Raw genomic sequence first — 18,135 nt, 5'->3', positions numbered from 1 at the left:
TAATAAAGATAGCAAAGGAAAAAAATGTATGTAATGTGTGAGAAGCTGAGGAAATAGCTTTAATTTATGGGAAACATACAAACTTTTAAGAAAAAACAAAGACACTGATGGAAAAATTGCCAAGAAACACACACAGCTAATAAACACACAGGGAAATATAATGGAAACTAAAGTATTTAAATATTAAATATTACTGATGCTGAAAAATGAAAATTTTAACAAAAATTACTAAGAAACACAAGCAGCTAATAAACACACAGGGAAATACAATGGAAAATAAAGTATTTAAATATTTCATATTACTGATGCTTAAAAAATGAAAATTGAAACAACCAGATTTTTTTCTTCTATCAAGTTGCAAAGATTAAAATATGTAGAGAGGCCAGGCGAGGTGGCTCACACCTGTAATCCCAGCACACTTTGGGAGGCCCGAGGCGGGTGGATCACCTAAAGTCAGGGATTCAAAACTAGCCTAGCCAACATGGCGAAACCCTGTCGCTACTAAAAATACAAAAATTAGCTGGGTGTGCCGGTGGGCATTTGTAATCCCAGCTACTTGGGAGGCTGAGGCTGGAGAATCGCGTGAACCCAGGAGGCAGAGGTTGCCGTGAGCCAAGGTCGTGCCACTGCACTCTCCAGTCTGGGTGACAGAGCAAGATTCTATCTTAAAAAAAAAAAAAAAAAGTAGAGGAAAAAACCCACCCCTTCCTTATACCCAGAAGTTTTACACCCAGAAGTTCTAGGAATTTATCCACAATGATATATTCACGTATGTGAAATGACATAAGGTTATTCAATGCAACCTTCTTATCGTGGCAAATGTTCATCAGTAGCTCCTAAATAACCGATGGTTCAATACAGTGGTACCCTCCGCAGGCACATGGAATGGGCGTTTATGTGCTCACACCAAAAGGTGAGTGAAAAAGGCAGGTTCCAATACAGGCTGTAAAATACGCTTCCATTTGTGTATTTAAAAAAAGGGATTTTATATTCATTTCCATGCCACTTGCACAAAACTTATTTCAGGAAGGATACACAAAAACTAGCATCCTTGATAGGTCTTGGGTGGCTGGGCTACAGCAGTGGTAGGAATACTTTATAATGTATGTATAACCGTCATGCTTTCTGAAATTATTAACCGTGTAGATATGTTAGTATTCAATAAATAAATAAATGTAAATAAAAATTAAATAGGCAAGAAATAAAATGAGTGAGGTTGACTCATTTTATATATGATCTACATATATAGATATATGTGTGTATATATACATATATATGTACACACCGAATAGAATGCCAAGACAATTGCTAAATAACCATAGCCACAAAGAAAGCAAACTGCTGAGCCCTGTAGTAGTATGATCCCACTGGTGTAAAAATAAATGCTGAAAATAAAACACTGGTCTATATCAACCGAGAAATGGTAGAGATACAGGCATACTCACTATCAGTGGTTCTTTATAGTGGGGGTCCTGCTCACTCAACACTAGACATTTCTGAATGTTTAACCTTTTGTATCTTTATTACGTTTGCATCAGAAACAAACTGGCTTCATGGGCTGCCTTCCCCTGGAGTAGTTACATTTTTATATCACTTGCCCAGAAATATGAATAAAGAGCCTTAAACATGATATCCCCTTTGATCGAGAATTCTACCTCTGGAAATGTATTCAAAGAATGTGGCCAGACATATCTGTGGGAACACATACACACTGATACAGTGTTAAGTGAAGAAAGTAGATCGCAAAACACTATCTGTGCTGTGATCCCAAGAGCGCAGAAGGTACGCAGAAACACAGAGAAAGGCCGAGAAGGAACTCACCACGATGCGAGGGCATTACCCACAGGCAACACCAACGTGGGCCTGGAGTCCAGAACGGCTTCTTTCCTCTTTAAAGGAATTTTTTCATAATTATTTTATAAAGGATCTGTTTTTATTTAAAAGAGAAAGTTATGCATACTAATAATCTGAGAATATTTACATACAAGGGTGTCTGGAGAATAATTACTTATGATAGAGAAAAATTAGTTTTTATGTCCAAAATAGAGTAATCATTTTGACAGGGCTACAACAGACACTTATCAAAAAGTATTAAGTAAAAAGTACAGGATGCAAAACTGTAAACCACACAATCTAAAATCTCTAAAGTTTCAGGGAAAGAGGAGAAGGTGGAGAGGACAAATAATCACAGAAGAAAAAAAAGACTAGAATTAAACACACCCAAAAAACAAAACAGAACAAAAAAAATCTAGAAGAACAAATGTTATTTTAATATTTGGGCCATGATGATCCCTAAGTTGGGGTAAAGATGGGAAAAGGCCAATTTTGGGCAAGGGATCCTTCCGGGACCCTTTCCAGCTGTCCTATCCTTCAGAATTCACATTGAGCAGCTGCAGAGGGTTGGCCATGTGGGAGCCACACAGTCAGTACCCCCATGACTCCATGTGTACCTTCCCCAACCGGCAGCAGCCTCCACAGCTGGAGCAGGTCCAGGGGTTGGGGGCCACCGTCCTGGCTTCAGGAGGGATCTGGCTGGAAGGCCAGCTTCAGAGGGGCCTCTGCAGAGCAAGGCAGAGGCAGGTGGTACCGGGCCATCACCCTCAGGCCCAGTGTAGCCTCCAGCCGCATGAAGGTGACAAAGGTAAGATGCTGTACCAGGCACCTCTTAGAAGCACTCCCTGCTAAACAACGGACCCCTTTCCAGGCCACAGAAAAGGGCACAGAAGTATCCAGGTTCTGGGAAGGGTAGGCTCTGCTCCCTGCCAGGGTGTCTTTTGGCAGAAACTGAGTTGTTACGGCCCAGGGAGATGGGAACTATGGTGTAAACGAGGAGCGTGCTAAATGAGAATGAGGATTTTGCTCAACAAGAGCCCAAATGAGTCACTAGAGTGGTAGCTGCCAAACATATCGTGCCCACACAGACTGCCTTTTTCATAATAATAACCAAGATTGACTGTGCGCTTACTGTGTACCAGGTACTTGTCTCATACTAACTCTTTCACTTCCAACCCAACCTGAGATGGGTCTCAGAGTCACCCTTATTTTACAGATAAGAAAATGGCAGCCCAGAGCTGGATTTACAGTCTGTCTCTGGCGCCTGCTCTGAGCCCCTTGCTCCACAGAATCTTCCCAACAAATGGGCTGATGCACCTGTCCCTTCCCAATGGCTGTGCCACACCTGGACAGTACCCCTCGAGGGAGCACTAGCCCTGGGGCCTAACTAATGTCCTGCTGGCTCGTGTGGAAGCACAGCACCCAAACTTTCCCAAAAAAGGCAGGTGGTGAGCTAGCCTGGGAAAGGACTAGCCTCAGGCCTCCCTCGGACAGCTGGGAACACAGAAGGGACAAGTGAGTGGACCTCCTCATGGGGTGGGAGGGGCTGAGACTGACAACAGGGCCACATGGGGCCACCCAGGCAGAGGACATCTCTGCTGAGACAAAGCCTGTGTCCTGCCCTCCCTCCAGAGGATATGGCGGAGCCTCATGTCCCTGTGGATATCCGGGTGGATGAGAAACCGACCCCAGGGAGCAGAGGGAGCTGTGACGTTGATGTTCTAACTTTGGAACTTAAAGCAACTCCAATAAGGATAGATGGATGGCTGGAGAGATGAATGGATGATGAATGCAAGATCACTATAATCGTAAAATAAAATCACAAAGCCTCGCTGGCATCTGTAAAATGCTAGTGATAATACTGACTGCATTCAGGCTGTTAACGACCACACAACACATGTCCTATACCTAGCGGTGGTGGCTGATGTGACACTTGGTCCCCAAGGCCCCCTTGGAGGCCTAAAATGCAACAGCATTTAAAGACATGAGCACTTCCCAAGGGACTACTAAGGTCAGGGGCTGCTGCCTTATTCAAGTTCATCAGTGAAATGACTGTCAATGAGTCTGAAAACTCCAAATATAACCCTCTGTACTCATGAGCAGAGAACTGTGATCCCAGGCTCTGACTGTCACGTTTACAGAGTCCTAGAAAAGATCTGTCCTGAGAAATGAACAAGGAGAGAGAGGCCCAGAGAGGCACAACGGCCTGCCTCCTGAGGTCTCACGTTAACTCACAGGCAAAGCCAGCCTGGAACTCCGGTTATCTCGCCAAGTTTCCAATTCCTCATCCACCAAAACATCCTGCCTCCCACGTAAGTTCCCTCCAAAGGGCATAAGAATATTGTACAACGAGATTATGTGTGGGGCCCAAATGATCTATAATACATGCTTAGATTTTAAAAAAATACAACTCTGCTATATTAAAACTAATCACTAATTAACAATTGTGCTTGCTTTCTCAAATCAAGGAGGTCAATCTGGAGACAACCTGGTTAATGTCAAAAAAAATGGAACAAATGCCATTTTCTCCCATTGAAACATTTCCTAAAATTTATTTATAAGCAAACATTTGTTAAGCACAAATAAACAGACAACAGCACGACAGTATTAGTGAGTGTTATAACCAAGGGAAACCCCAGAGACAAGTGAACGCCTAGGGCTGTGGAAGAAAAGACTTTATAGGGGGCATGGCCCTTGGCTTCATGGATGGGGAGGAAGGACCAATAGCAAAGGCCTTTAAAATCCTTGTAGTCAATGAATGTACGATAGATGAATGGGTGGGTGGGGGGATGGATGGATAGATAGATAGGCAGATGGATGGATGGATGGGCAGATGGATGGATGAATGGGTAGATGGATCGATGAATGGGTAGATGAATTGATGAATGAATAGATGGATAGATGGATGATGATGAATTGAGGATGGATGGATGGATGCAAGATCCCTATAATCTTAATCTCAATCTACAATCTTGCCTGGAGAGCATAGTGGAGAGCATTCTGAGAACCACCACCCACCAGACAGAAAGATACAACTTTAGAAACTGAGTCAGCCCAAACCCAAGAGGGGGAGAATGAAAAGGCAAAGCTGATAATCAATCATGTTGCTGCACATCAGGATCCCGAATGTTCCGGCCTCAGGAAGAACCTGGGCCCTCTGCACATGTATGTCCCATGACCTGAAGCTAAACCATGGGTAGGCAATAAGTCAGAGGAGTTATCTGGGGGACTACAAAGCTGCCCGTTGGAGGCAACCCCACACTGACCCTCCCACAAACAAGAGACTCCAGAAATGCCACACCCTGTCCAGTGCTTGCCCTGTGAGGTCCTCTGCCCAGACTGCCCTTCCTTCCCTCACCCCTCCACTGGCAAAGTCCTCCTCCTGGAAGACCCAGTCGGGCCCTCTTTTGGAGAAAGCCTTCCAAACTGCTGAGGCACACTGGTTAATTAAAGGAGCCACTGTCCAATGCCTTCACTCTGGGGCTTTTTGTTATACTGACAGGACGCTGCATTCTCTGTCTAGTAGCTGCAAGGTGTAGCTCAACACAAAATTCATTGTGAAGTGGGAAACTTGTCAGCCTGGAGCCAGGAAAACAGACCTATCCAGGGTCTTGGGGAAAACAGTTTGGGGCAATTCCCGCTCCTCTATGCCTTTCGAGATCATGCCTTTCCTACAGTAGGCTCCCTCCTAGGCAAGAAGGAGGAAGATGCACATTTGAGAAACCTGCTGGGATTTCAGAGACTGCTGGCTCCACAACCAAGTTAGCAAGGTGTGCCTACAGCTGTGAGCTTAGTAAGTGCCGGGCACATAACAGATGTTCTCGTAAGTGCCGGCTGATTGACTGATGGATTACACAAGGAATTCCTCTTGATGGCACCTGCCACACTGTTTCAAATTCAAGGCACAGAAAAGAAGGTTTAAGATTTCCAGCCTGGTGTGAGAACTAGGTTTGAACAAAGTACTGCTGCCTGCTTTGACAGCCCCGCTGTCGGAGGCCCTGGGAAGCCCCAGTGGCAGAGTCCTGTTGTGTCAGCAGGGGAGGGGTCCCCTCTGATGTGCTCCACTCAGGGTTTCTGGAGAGCAGCACTGCTGACATTTGGGCTGCAAAATTCTTTGTCATGGGCTGCCTGTGGTTTATAGATGCTTAGCAGCAACCCTGGCCTCTACCCACTAAATACCAACAGCATTCCCCTAGTTGTAACAACCAAAACTGTCTCTGGACAGGTCAGATGGCCCCTGCAGACACTGCCCAGTTGAGAATCAGTGCTATAGTCCATGCATGAGACAAACCAGCTGCCCCAAGGGCAGCACTCAGGAGCCAGCTCAGGGAGAGGGTCCTGGCTTGGGGGTCAGCAAACCTGCCTCTGTTCAGAGCTCTGCCCCCACTGCCCAGGTGAACATAGAGACTCGCCAGTGTCTCTGAGGCCCTGCTTACCCATCCGCAAATTGAGGCCCTATTTTGCAAGTGACTTGCACATGTCTGAGCATGCAGAAGGCACTCAATAATGATCTTACATTGATTTGTGCATACTGTTCTGAAAACCTCTAGCTAGCACCTCCCATCTCTTCCCAAAAGCTGGTACATACTGCTGGAACTCCATTAAGGCCAAACAAGGGCCTGAAAAACAGCTGTCCAAATACTCTAGCTAAGTTATTCCACTTTCGGGAATCTACTTAAAGAAAGAGAATTTCAGGTAAACATTCATATTCAAGGATGTCTATCCCATTATTGTCTATAATAACAAAGAGTAGAAACAACCTAAATCCACAATGGTATACAGATGATAAAACATGAGCGAGGCAGACAAAAGGATATTACGTAGCTAACAAAAATCACACTAATAAAAATCATTATTAACGGGAAAGCTGTCCATGATTAACATTAACTAAATCAGGAGTTACCAGGCTGTAGTAAAGTAACCTCAACTTTGTAAGAAAGGATAGAGTAAAAGAAATTTTTATTAAAAAACAGAGACTGGCAGAAAATTTAACCAAATTTTCCCTTTTCTGCCTCTCCTATTTTACATTTTCAGTATAGAGGCATGTCTTAGTTTTAAGATCTTAGGGGGCAAATAATGTTTTGCTGCTGTTTTCAATATTTTTACATCAGGAGAAAGAGGTGTGCTTGAAACCAAGAGCTAAGCCAGAGTCCAGACCTTGAATACAGAGACCAGAGCCCAGCAAAGACATGGATCTTCAAACATAAATAAAGGAAAACCCAAGGAAACAGAAGCAGAAGAAAGAGGAATAGGCCGGGCCTGGGCCATGGGGGAAACCAAGGCGTCCACAGCAGGAGAGGGCTAGCCTTGGAGCGGAGAGACCCAGGCTTCTCTTAGGCTCTCTACTTTCTGGCTGGGCAAGTAGCTGGGCAGCTTCATGGGGGTGCAGCTCGAGGGGGACACAGGTGCTCCGCAAGGCTGCCTTACTGATGCCCACAGCCCGGCACTGCTCTGGGAGCTATGCTTCTCACTGCTACAATCACTGTAAGCATGAGAACAGGCCTTCCACCACCACCAGTACAGGTTTGGGATCCAGGAGTCCAGCCAACCGGGGCTCCCAAAGGAGCTGTCAGTCTTTTGTAAGCTGACCCCCCTCCAGCTTTTCCTGCTCATCCACTGACCACCCATGCAAGGTGGCCCCATGAAGATGGAGGAAGATAGCACTGAAGAAGCAATGCCCTGGATCATGGGGCCTCAGCTGCTGTTGGTAAAACAGCTGGGCCGGGTGCCAGGGCCCTGCAGGCTTAGGGGCTGAGGCCTGCACCTGCAGAAGGCTGGGGCACCCAGGTCTTGCACACCAGAGACCCAGAGGAGATGGAAATGGCACCAGCCCACATTCCACTTCCCTTCTCATGGGGCCCCCAGTGCCAGCAAGAGCCTGCAATATGCTGTACATGTCTACCTGAGCAGAAGAACTGCAAAAATGTGGACAGAAGGAATCCTGAGCCTCTTCAGACCAGCAAATCCCACCACATGGCCACCAGGTGAGCCAGCTGCTGGGTGGACGAGGACCCACCCACATCACAATTTCGAATGTTTCCCATGTGTTCTTCCACGCGCTCTTGAAGTCCTGGCCCAAGTGTACTTGTAACTTAGCATCAAGCAAATGAAGCCTGCAGTGCAGAACTGTACGAATCAAAGCCCCAAAAGCCACCCCACATGGTCACAGCTGCAGGTGTGGAAGAGCCCAGGTCTCCAAGGCCTGCGGGACAGCAGTGACAGGAAAGGCCCATACCAGGCCCCTGATCATGAGTTAGGGCTCTGCTCGCCCTCAGGGCAGGCTCCTTCAAGCTCCCAGGCCTGATGCCACCACAGTTTCCTCTCCTGCAACTCCACCCCTAGCCAACAATCTATCTCCGTGGGTCAAACTTCCAGAAGACCTACTCAAACTGTCCAATGCCAAACTGGTCCCACTTCAGCCACAAAACAATGAAACGGCCATCCTAATGGCGCTGCAATTCCTTACACGGAAAAAGAAAGGAGACATCCCAGGGACACTTGGGACAGAACCTACAGCACATAAAGCAAGATGTTGACTTCATATACTCTCGTTTCTCCTGGGGGCCAGCAAAAGCAAGTAACCACCAGAGCCACCTTACTATCTCCGCCACTGTCCTGTGAAACAGAGACCCTGCCCTAAAGCCCACTTCTCAGAGCGGTGTTGAGCAGAAGCATCTCTGTTTTCAGCTAGTTTCCTTGCCTCAACAGCTGTCCAGGCAGCTGCAAACCCTGCAATTGGCTGAAAATCCAGTCCTGGACTGTCCCAGAACTGAGACATGATAGCAAAAAGACATTCTTCCTCATCACCCCTCCCTGAAAATCCTGGATAAAATGCAGATTCCTGGACTCACTCTGCAGGAATTCTCACTCAGTGGGTTCTCCCTGGGCAACCTAAGATTCCGAATATGATTTAACAAACTTCCCACCTGAATCCCATCCAGGAGGCCTTTTCGGCCTTATTCTCAGATGTGCCTCTATTAATTTCTAGTTCTTGGGTACAAGCACATTTTAGGAGAAGAAAGAAATCTAATCCTAAAGGAATCTGGTAAAGTAGTAGCCATATAAATGTCTATCAGCATAAATATACATGTCACACATCCCTCATTCACACTGAACAGCAGGAAGGGTAATCCAACATACTACACTGTGTATGTAAATTACTACATTATGTACTACATCTGCAGATGAATGTACCTGAATTACATTAAAACCCTACAATCCTATTCCAACTCTTGATTCACATACCTGAAAAGTACAGAAGTAACTGAGTAGCTACTGAGTCCAATTTTTTTCACTACATAAACAAAGCAACACATGCATACTCTCAAGCCCAAGAGCACCAGAGATGTCCCCTCACCTTGATCTCCATAGACAGCGAGGGCCAGCCCTAAATATACTGTCACCGCCTGGACACACGCAATGTATCATGACAGCACAACCCACAGCTGTCTGCAGAAATGCCTGAGTGATGGGCCTTCAACCTGTCATCAGACGCAACGACCTCAATTTTTTGAGAAGTGAAGTAAAAACTCCACCCTTATCATCTTCAGAGATCCAAGACAAATTTATGTGTCAGCCCTTCCTTCACTGATCTTCAGCCTTCAGGAAAGTCTGCAAAGACCATCACAGGCTTCCAGCTCTCTGCCAATGTCCTCAAGGACACCTCCATCTACACTGACCCTGTGACCACATCCCAGAGGTACTTGAGCACAGTGGCTGGCTAGGAAGAGTAGCCATCAAGGGGAGGAAGGACATATTCCTTGAGAGGCACCTGACTGTCCCCAGAGGGTACCCAAGACCCTCCCTTTCTCCACACTCTGATCCTCCCATCCTACCTGCTCTCTGACTCTTAGAGACGGCTGTCCTGTGGGCAGGGTGTGCTAGCTCAGAGGGTTTTGAAGCTGGGAGGACCTGAGAGATGACATCTACCAAGCCCCCCCTCCCCAGAGAGAGGCAAAGTAACTTACACAGGGTCACCCAGCTATTGAGTGACTGGGTCTCCCTGTCCCTGGGGATAACTCCAAGGGGTTCAGGCTAATTATCTTTATACTTCAGCCATCTAGCACTCTTGTGCTCTTCCTCAACTTCCAGAGGAAAATAGCGTGAAAAGATAAAATATGTAAGAAAGTCTTCCTAGCAGTTATCCAGGTAGTCCTCTGCCCCAACTTCCTACACCAGGGTCACCTTCACAGGCAGGTATTTAATGACTGGCTCTTAAGATAGTCTCTTTTATTATTACCATTTTGTAGAGACAGGGTCTCACTATGTTGCCCAGGATGGCCTCAAACTCCTGGCCTTGAGCAATCCTCCCACCTCAGCCTCCCAAAGCCCTGGAATTACAGTGTTAAGATGGTCTTAACTAGCAAAGGACAAAGAAGCAGGAAGGGGAGCAGGGAGGCAGCAGCACATCAGAGCCCTTTCCGTTCTCTACCTGGCAGTTACACTTATTCTTCAAGACCAGTTCAAATGGGAAGCCTTCCTTGGTTACCAAAGCAGAGCCAGTTCAGACCCACTGGATATGGTACATTGATGGTCGCGATGGAATTATGTAAATGCATTTGTGTCCCCACCAGAAAAACTTGGTAAGTCTTGTAACCCCTGCTCCTTAGGCCATGGCATGGTGAGCTGCAGATTCCCAGAGAATCAACAAATTAAGAGGTATTTTCTGGTCATCAAGGGCTGACTGCGCTGCAAATACTTGCATACTAATCTCCCCATCTCAGGTTTAAAAATATGAACTTGTTTTTTTAACTCCATTATAATGAATGAGTTTAAATATTAGAAGTTGAAATTATTAAGTAAATCATTTCACCTGCAAAGCTTCTATTTGCATAACATTAATTCATGATGGCAGCTAAAACAAATTCATCACATTCTGTATATTAGAAGCTGATTTATGTAGGAACTGAAAAGAAATCATGAGCTCAAAATTATGTTGACATGATGTACGTGCTCGATGGAGAAAGATTTTTCTCTTTCCCTCTTTCCTTTTTGTTAAAAAAAAGTCATCCTGACAACTGAATTATGCTGAGAAGGAAAAGGATTTGAGGAGAGAAAGGGCTGGCATCTCGGAAATGAATAATGCTACGGCCTCACGTGTGTGGCGGGCTCTCGACGTGCGTACACACACACTCCAGTTATTAATGTCAAGTATGCCAAAGATACGCTGGAAAATCATTACCATTCATCGCCACTAACCGCCATTAAATTTCAATCAATTCAACTTAGCACAAGTGTACTTGAGCGGCCCTTACAGTTCCTTATAAATGTGGCTCAAAAGTCTGGCTGACTTACTGCATTGTCCAGCACACAAAGCAGCATTGCTAAGCGTTTGCTGAAGGGGCTATCTTGGACCCAGGGATGCTCTTTTAACATCAGGCATTCAAAGATCTTTCTTTTTGAGCGCTAAGAGGTTTCGAATCCCTACAGGTCAAGACGAAAGAAAGAGAGGACCACCCTTCCTTTCCGTCGCCGGGAGGGAACAGGGGAGAAGGCGGCCTTCGTGATTACCCTCTGCAGATGCCGTACAGAAAAAGTTTCAGACGCCACCAAAAGTTTGGTCCCGGGGCCTCCCTCTCCCCAGGCTCCCGTGGAGCGCACTCATTCACTCCGCCAACTGTAAAGGCAACTAGGAGCCTGGGGAAGCGGGCACGAGGGCGAGCCAATGGGAAGTAGGGGGCGAGGAAGCCCCGGGGCGCCCTTCCGAACCCGCGCCCTTCGCGGCTGGGAGCAGCTCGCGCGCTCTGGGCGCGGCCGTGGGGACCTGACCCGCTGGCTTTCTTCCCGACTCGCCACGAGCAGGGTCCGGCCTCCAGCCACTCGCCAGCGGCGGCCGGTGTGCGGCCGCCACAATGTGGCCATTGTTCGGAAACTGCAAACCAGGTCGGCGCGCAGGTGGGAGGGCCGCGGCCGCGGACCCGGGGCGCTCGGGGCACGGAATGTTCGCCGGCCGCGGCACGGTCGGCGCCGCCCGCACACGCGGCCTCGCCCGCCAGCGCTCCGCCGGGCGGAAAAGCCGGCGTGGAGGGAGGGGAAGGACCAGACTGCGGGGGCGGGGAGGGGGCGGAGGGAACGGGAGGGGGAAGTGGGAAAAGATGGGAAGAGATGCAAAAGAGAGGGAGAAGGAGGAGGAGGAAACGGAGGGGGTGAGAAAGGAGACTGGGAGAGAGAACCGAGAGAGAGACCAAGAGAGAAGCGGGGATTGGGGCGGGACAAATGAGAGAAAGGGGGAAGCAGAAAGAAAAAGAAAGAAAGGACGGATGGCTGAAGGGAGAGGAAGAGAGAGGAATACAGGGGACATGTGTACAATAGACGTGCACCACAAGCTGCCCAGGAAGCCTCTGGGAAGAGCAAGAGTTCACCGTTTCCTAGAGGGAATGGCTCCAAACCCCGCCGAGTCAGCAAAGCGTAATCACATCAGGGGCTTTGCTTAATTACAGGTTTGAGCTGGGTCTGGAGGAAGGGAGATACTTAACTGTGTCCCAGGGAAGGCCCAGCACTCAAATGGTTTGTAAGTCCGAGAAATACAAACACCCCCCCGCCCCCACTTCACCCCAAGCCCACTGAGCCAGGACGCAGGAGAACATGGTGTGTGGGGGCTGCGGCGTGGTTGCATTCAGGCTCAACCCGCACAGCCATCGCGGACAAGCTTTCAGAGTTCACTTGGGACAGGAGTTCAGGGCTGCGCGGGTGCTCAGCCTGGAGGCCACAGGCCTGTGGAGTCCCCGCCTCAGCCTGCAGCAGGGCCACCCTCCCTCCTCCCCCTCGCTGCCTGCAGGAGGCCTGGGGCCCTCGGCTGCCGAAAGAGGGGAAATCAATCCCAATCCCGTGCTAATGAATAAAAAAGTCCCCTTTATTTCACTGCTGTTTTTGGTTCATTAAATTTTCCACAGATTTGAAGAGAAGAAAACATAATCAATAAACTTTGACAAAAGTGAATGTGTGAAAAAGGCCAGAGAATGGAAAAGCGAGATAAAAGTGATATCCGATCACAGATTTCAGAGACAGATGACGAGCTCGGGGCTGCTGAAGAATCTCAATGGACCATCACCCTTTTTCGGCTTTCCTTCCCTTTGCTGAACTCTTCATTCAAGACAATGGCAAGCACACTAAAACTTTTTTTCTTATGCTAATAGCTGAAACCCGGCACTCACAGTGAAAACACTTTGCAGCAACCTGGTTTTTTTTTTTTTTTTTACAACACACATGTGCAAGCACACACACAAAACATTATTCAATTTAAACCCAAATCCCAAAAACAGTTTAATAAGTACTGCTGGTCACATCTTAAATGAGTTACTTACTTTCCCCCATGTGTATGTATTTTAAGAAACCAGAAACAACACAAACAGGATTATTGAAAATTACTGTGCTGATGAAAGAATTGGGGGAAATAAGATATTAAACACGCAGAAAATATACTGTTACCTGTGCATTTTCCCTGGTTTTAAATACAGTTTTGTGGGTTAAGGATGCTTTTGTCATCCTCTAAACCTAATAATAATCATGATTGCTTTTTTTTTAATTCTTGATATTCCACAGCAAATCTTCAAATTAATTTTAGAGAAAATGATTAATGTTGAATCGGGTGTTGTGTGTTTATTTGAAAACCAGGAAAGTGTCGAAGGTGTCACTCTTTTTCAAAGGACTCTGTCAAACATCAGTGTTGGTTGACCCTTTCTCAACTCTGTTAAACAAGCCTGAGGAAACAATTAGCAGCTTTTCCTCCCCAGTTTCTTTAGAAGTCCAGGAGCCACAGAAACCGCTGTACATTCTGGTTGTTGGTACAAGCACCGATTCTGCCTCTGAATTTTCTGGAATCTGAGAACACTGTTTCTCTCTTTGGCATTCTTCACGTGTTTCACTTGTCCATGCCTCTGACACTTACTGAAAAGAAGAAAGGGGGAAGTGTTCCCCCGGGTTCCTTTTCAAAGGACCCTGGCCCAGCGGGAACAGCTGCAACTGTCCACAGCATGGTCCACCTGGCCTGGCTGCCCCTCATGCAGTAGGAAACAGGCTCTGGCCCAGGTAGAACCCCTTTCTTCTCCCCACAGCCTTCAAGAAACAAGGCTGGTTTGCTCCACCTCCCGCCAGCAAGCGCCAGGCAGATGAAAGGAAGCCAGGCTGAACACACTTTCCCCGGGAAAATGCCAGCTGCCTTACCCAGAGAGTACACAAGGATGTAGGACTCCGATTCTAGGCTTTAACAAGCCAGCTGGGTGTAAGGGGGTCACACAGGCTTTCAAAGTGCACATGACAACCTCCGAGTCCCATTTAAAGGAATCTGCTGGCATCTGTGGAGTGAAGTTTCCCCTGGGATACACTGCGGTGGGCGGGGAAGATGGAAGAAGGGTGTTTATTAGGCAAATATCCAATTTTGTCTGCCTGCCTGTTGAATCCCTGGTTTGCTAATCCAGCCCCAGGGGCTGCAGTGTGTACAGGGCACTTGTAGGAGTACAAAAAGCTTGAAGTATTTGTGTATTTTTCAGTCTGCAGTGCAAACAAGCCAGCTACAGTACACATCCCCCAAGACCCCCACAGACAGGCAATGAACCGCTGACCAGAAGCCCTCCGGCCCCCTCTTCTGACCAAGCGACTCAAAGGATTGACTTTCCATTCTGTGCTCTCCCCACCAGCGTACCAGAGCATCCCTGAGAGTGAAGTGGCACTCCATTCCAAGGCTGCCTGGCCACAAGGGCCTTGCTAACCCCATGCAAGCTTCAAGGAAGCCACCAGTCAAGGGTTCCCTTCAAGGCCCAGAGCAGAGTGAGTTTGGGAGCAGCCCGGAAGTCTCTGCTGAAGAAATCTGAACCCTGTGCAAATTCCATCAAATCAGTTCCCACAGAGGATAAAACCATCTCCATCAGTCTCACCTCAGTGAGCCTGGGAGCCCAGCCCTGTCTCGGAAGGCTCTTTCTACCTATCATTCTAAGTCTCTCCAAGTGGCTTTGCAAATAGACTGTTCCGACCACAATCTCCCACTCAGATGTTGGCCCAACTGCAGGCTGGTTCACCTGAGCAGGTGGCCTCTTCCAAATTCAGGATATTCCCTTTCTTAGCTTAAATCCCCCTAAAATCACGAAATAGCTTCGTGAAATTGGCATATTTCTCAAAGCAGAGGGGAAATACAAAACCACCCTAAGTCTTACCAAATATAATTAACTTTAAAACTCATCAGACAAGCGACAGCTTTCCATATGTCTGGGTTTGAGTGGATATTTGAATCCCAGAGAAAACATCTCCACAATTTCCTGTAAGAGAAGCGGCAAGTCTAAGAAAACAAAAGCAAGAACGACTAAGAAACAGGCAGAAGCAGCAGCAGCACAGTCAAAAAGAGAAGGCCCCTGATGCATCTGGATTCCACATTCTAGGATTGCCCCAGCACAGACCAGAAGCTGGGAAAAGCCTAAATAGTCTCCAAACTCAAAGCACCCAGGCATAGGCAGGATGCCCTCCCTTCCCTGCGGAGACAGGCCCAGGTAGCCAGACGGTGAGCTTCCCCCAAATGAGCAACTGCAAAGCCGCCTCCAGGCCCGGGGAGAGCCTGCCGGCACACACAGGGAAACCCAGCCAAGGGAACTCCCAGCAAGGTAAGGAAATGGGCGGAGAGAAGGCTGGCAGGTGAGGTGGCTGGAACAAACTGGTCTCATCAGAGAAGCCTGTGACAAGCCCGCCTATTCCTCCGCTTCCCCCGCTGTATATTTTGGATTTCACAGTTTATTTACTTTACTTTTTGGCACCGAGCCCCCTGAGCATGCCAATACAATATTTGTTTAAACACTATTTTATGCCGCTTGCGAGGGAAACGTTTACTTTCAAATTCTCCTACATCCCCCAGAGCCTCATCTGCAAACAGCCTATGAGCGTTTTACAACTGCTCCCTTTATCTGAAGCTGTCGGGATTAAACCTTCATACGCCCGGCAAGGGCGGTGGAGAAGGGGCCCGGGACACGGCCGCAGCCACCGAGCCGCAAAGCCAGTGCCAGAGGTCGTGCACTGGGCCGAATGGCCGGGCCGGGGGACCGAGGGTTGCTTACAAGACCCCCAGGGCGCAGGACCAGACACAAGGGACAGGTCTACTTTTCCTGCTGGGATCAACTCTAGGAGCCACAGAACAATTACACAAAAGAGAATGTAGTGGAGAGAGGCACCCCGCGGGGAGATTGAAGGTCCCCGAGAGCCTCAGCTACCGGTCACCCAGGGTGAGGCGCGCGGGCTCCATCCCTAGCTCCCCGCTCCTCAAAAGTCGGGTTTCCTAGGAAATGACAGCAGTTACCGCCGGGCAGAAAAGACGCCGAGCTGGGTGGACTCCCAGCTCCCCGGCGCGGCGGGCGCGCTCACACTCACACACGCAAGCACACGCTCCCTCCCAGCTCCCCGCTCCCCGCCCCCGCCCCCGCCCCGTCCCGGGAAAACTCTCCCCTCTCTAAACCCTTAATAGGATTGGCGCCCAACTCTCTCCGCGCCTCTCCCCATCCATCACACACAGATCAAGTTGCAGTAGTGGATTTTTCAAATTCCTCAGCAAATATACTTGTTGAGAGATTGTCGGCGGTGGGGGGAGACGATGAGCAGGGGGGGCAGGGATGAAAGTGAGGTGGGGGTAACCGGAGGACCCGGCAAAGGATTACGTGCGGATCCCTTCGGGAAGTCAAGCGGATCTCAGGGCGGAGGGCAGGAGAGGAGGAGAGCCCAGCAGAGGGGGAGGGGGTGGCCGGGCCCGGCGAGGGGGAGGAAGGAGCGAGGAAGGAAGAAAGAAAGGCAGGGCTCCCGGACGCGCAGCGCGGAGAAGTGGAGTTCGAAGTTCTCAAGTGGCTGGCTGCAGCCCCTCCGCGCTCAGCACTCCCGCAAACACGCTCCCACTGCCCATCTCCGCTAGCTTCGGAGCATCCCAGCCTCCGATCCCACCCTCCACCCCCCGACAAAACAGCCCCTGGCTCGCGCGCGAAGGCGGGCCCGCTGTGCACCCCCAGAAGAGTGGCGCTCTCCCCCAAGTATGGAGGGGGTGCAACATCGACCCCGGGCCACGAACCAAGCCCCAGAACCCTCCTTACGTCCCCGCCCTGCTAGTCCAGAGCCCGAAGTGGACTCGCGCCCACTAGCCTCGAGTCCGGGCGCCCAGACCCCAAGGCCGAGACACCGGTACCCGGCCGAGGGACCCTCCGCGACGGCGCAGCATCCCAGTCGGCCCGCGCTCAGCCGAGGTGGGAGGCGCTTTGCCACGAAAAGCAAGCAAAAGAAGGCCAATGCAACTTTACCGAGGGAGACAAAAGTTTGCCTCTAGCACGCAGGTGGCCTCTCGGGCTCCGGGCGGTGGCTGTGGGCCCCCATCCCACCTTGGCTGGCGCGGCGACCCTCGGCGGGCTGCCTAGTGCCGGAGCTCCTGCCAGCCCGGGCGGGGCGGGCCAGGCGGGAGAGGGGACCGAGAGGCTGGCGGGCGCCCCGCAGCCCCTATCGCCGGTGAGCAGGCTGCTCCCCGAGGCTTCGGCGCGCCGCGCGGCCCGCGCTCTTTCCTCCGGCTCCTCCCGCGGTTTCTTGCCTTCCTCCGCGTCCGCAGTCACCGCCGCCGCCGCCCGCTCCTCCTCGAAGTCTCATTGATGGGAGTTTGAAAAAAAGTCCGCGGAGCCGTGCTGCCTCGGCTGGCGAGCGCCGGCACTCCTGCAATCCATCAGCGTCGCCGGACTGCGCAGCGCCCCCGCGCGCACGGTGCGGGCACACCCGGGCCCAGCTCACCCGCCCGCTACCCGCGGGGGAACCCTGGGGGACTGGACGCCGCCAGGGGGAGGGCAGGCGAAAGGGGGCGCACAGGGACTCTCCCGACCCAGCACCTAGGAAAGAAAATGCACCTACACGGAAAGTTCGAGAAAGAAATAAGAGGACGCGCCAATCTCCGACACTTTTTTAGAAGCCGAGGTGGGGGGTTGGGTGTGTCGCTAACTCAAGTCAGATGAGCGCCCGGGCTGAGGCGCTAGGGCTGCTCTGTTTTCAATCTCTGAAATCCCCCCCGCCCTGCCCACCCACTTCCCTCCGCCGGGAGATGCCCGGGTCGTTGTTCACAGGGCGCAGGCTTCTCTGGGCGCTGGGGCGGAAGCCGGGGACTCCAGGGAAGGGACGCGGGGGCTGGGTCTACGCGGACCCTCCTCCCGCGGGCAGCGAGCGCAGGTGCTGGGGGGTCCTGAGGGGTCCCCTGCCGCGGCTCGCACTCAACGCCGTGTGACCACACGCCGGCGAAAAGCGAAGCAGCCTTCTAGGTTTGGTGCATGTCTTGCAGGGTGGGTTTTTTGTTGGGTTTTGTGTTTTGGA

The 18,135-nt window shown here is 50.0% G+C and overlaps 1 protein-coding gene across 2 annotated transcripts in view; it reads right to left on the bottom strand.

Annotated features, from left to right (window-relative positions):
• The window catches only part of GLI2 (GLI family zinc finger 2), a 252,688-nt gene extending 235,183 nt beyond the window's left edge, over nucleotides 1–17,505 (bottom strand). For both annotated transcript variants that reach the window (XM_035305106.3, XM_035305109.3), the window contains exon 1: nucleotides 17,091–17,505. The gene's annotated coding sequence lies outside the window, so the exon portion shown is untranslated. The remainder of the gene's footprint in view (nucleotides 1–17,090) is intronic.
• Between the last annotated feature and the right edge of the window lie 630 nt (nucleotides 17,506–18,135).

Source organism: Callithrix jacchus, chromosome 6 (assembly GCF_049354715.1).
Source record: "Callithrix jacchus isolate 240 chromosome 6, calJac240_pri, whole genome shotgun sequence".
NCBI lineage: Eukaryota > Metazoa > Chordata > Mammalia > Primates > Cebidae > Callithrix > Callithrix jacchus.
This window is presented reverse-complemented; position numbering and strand designations above follow the sequence as displayed.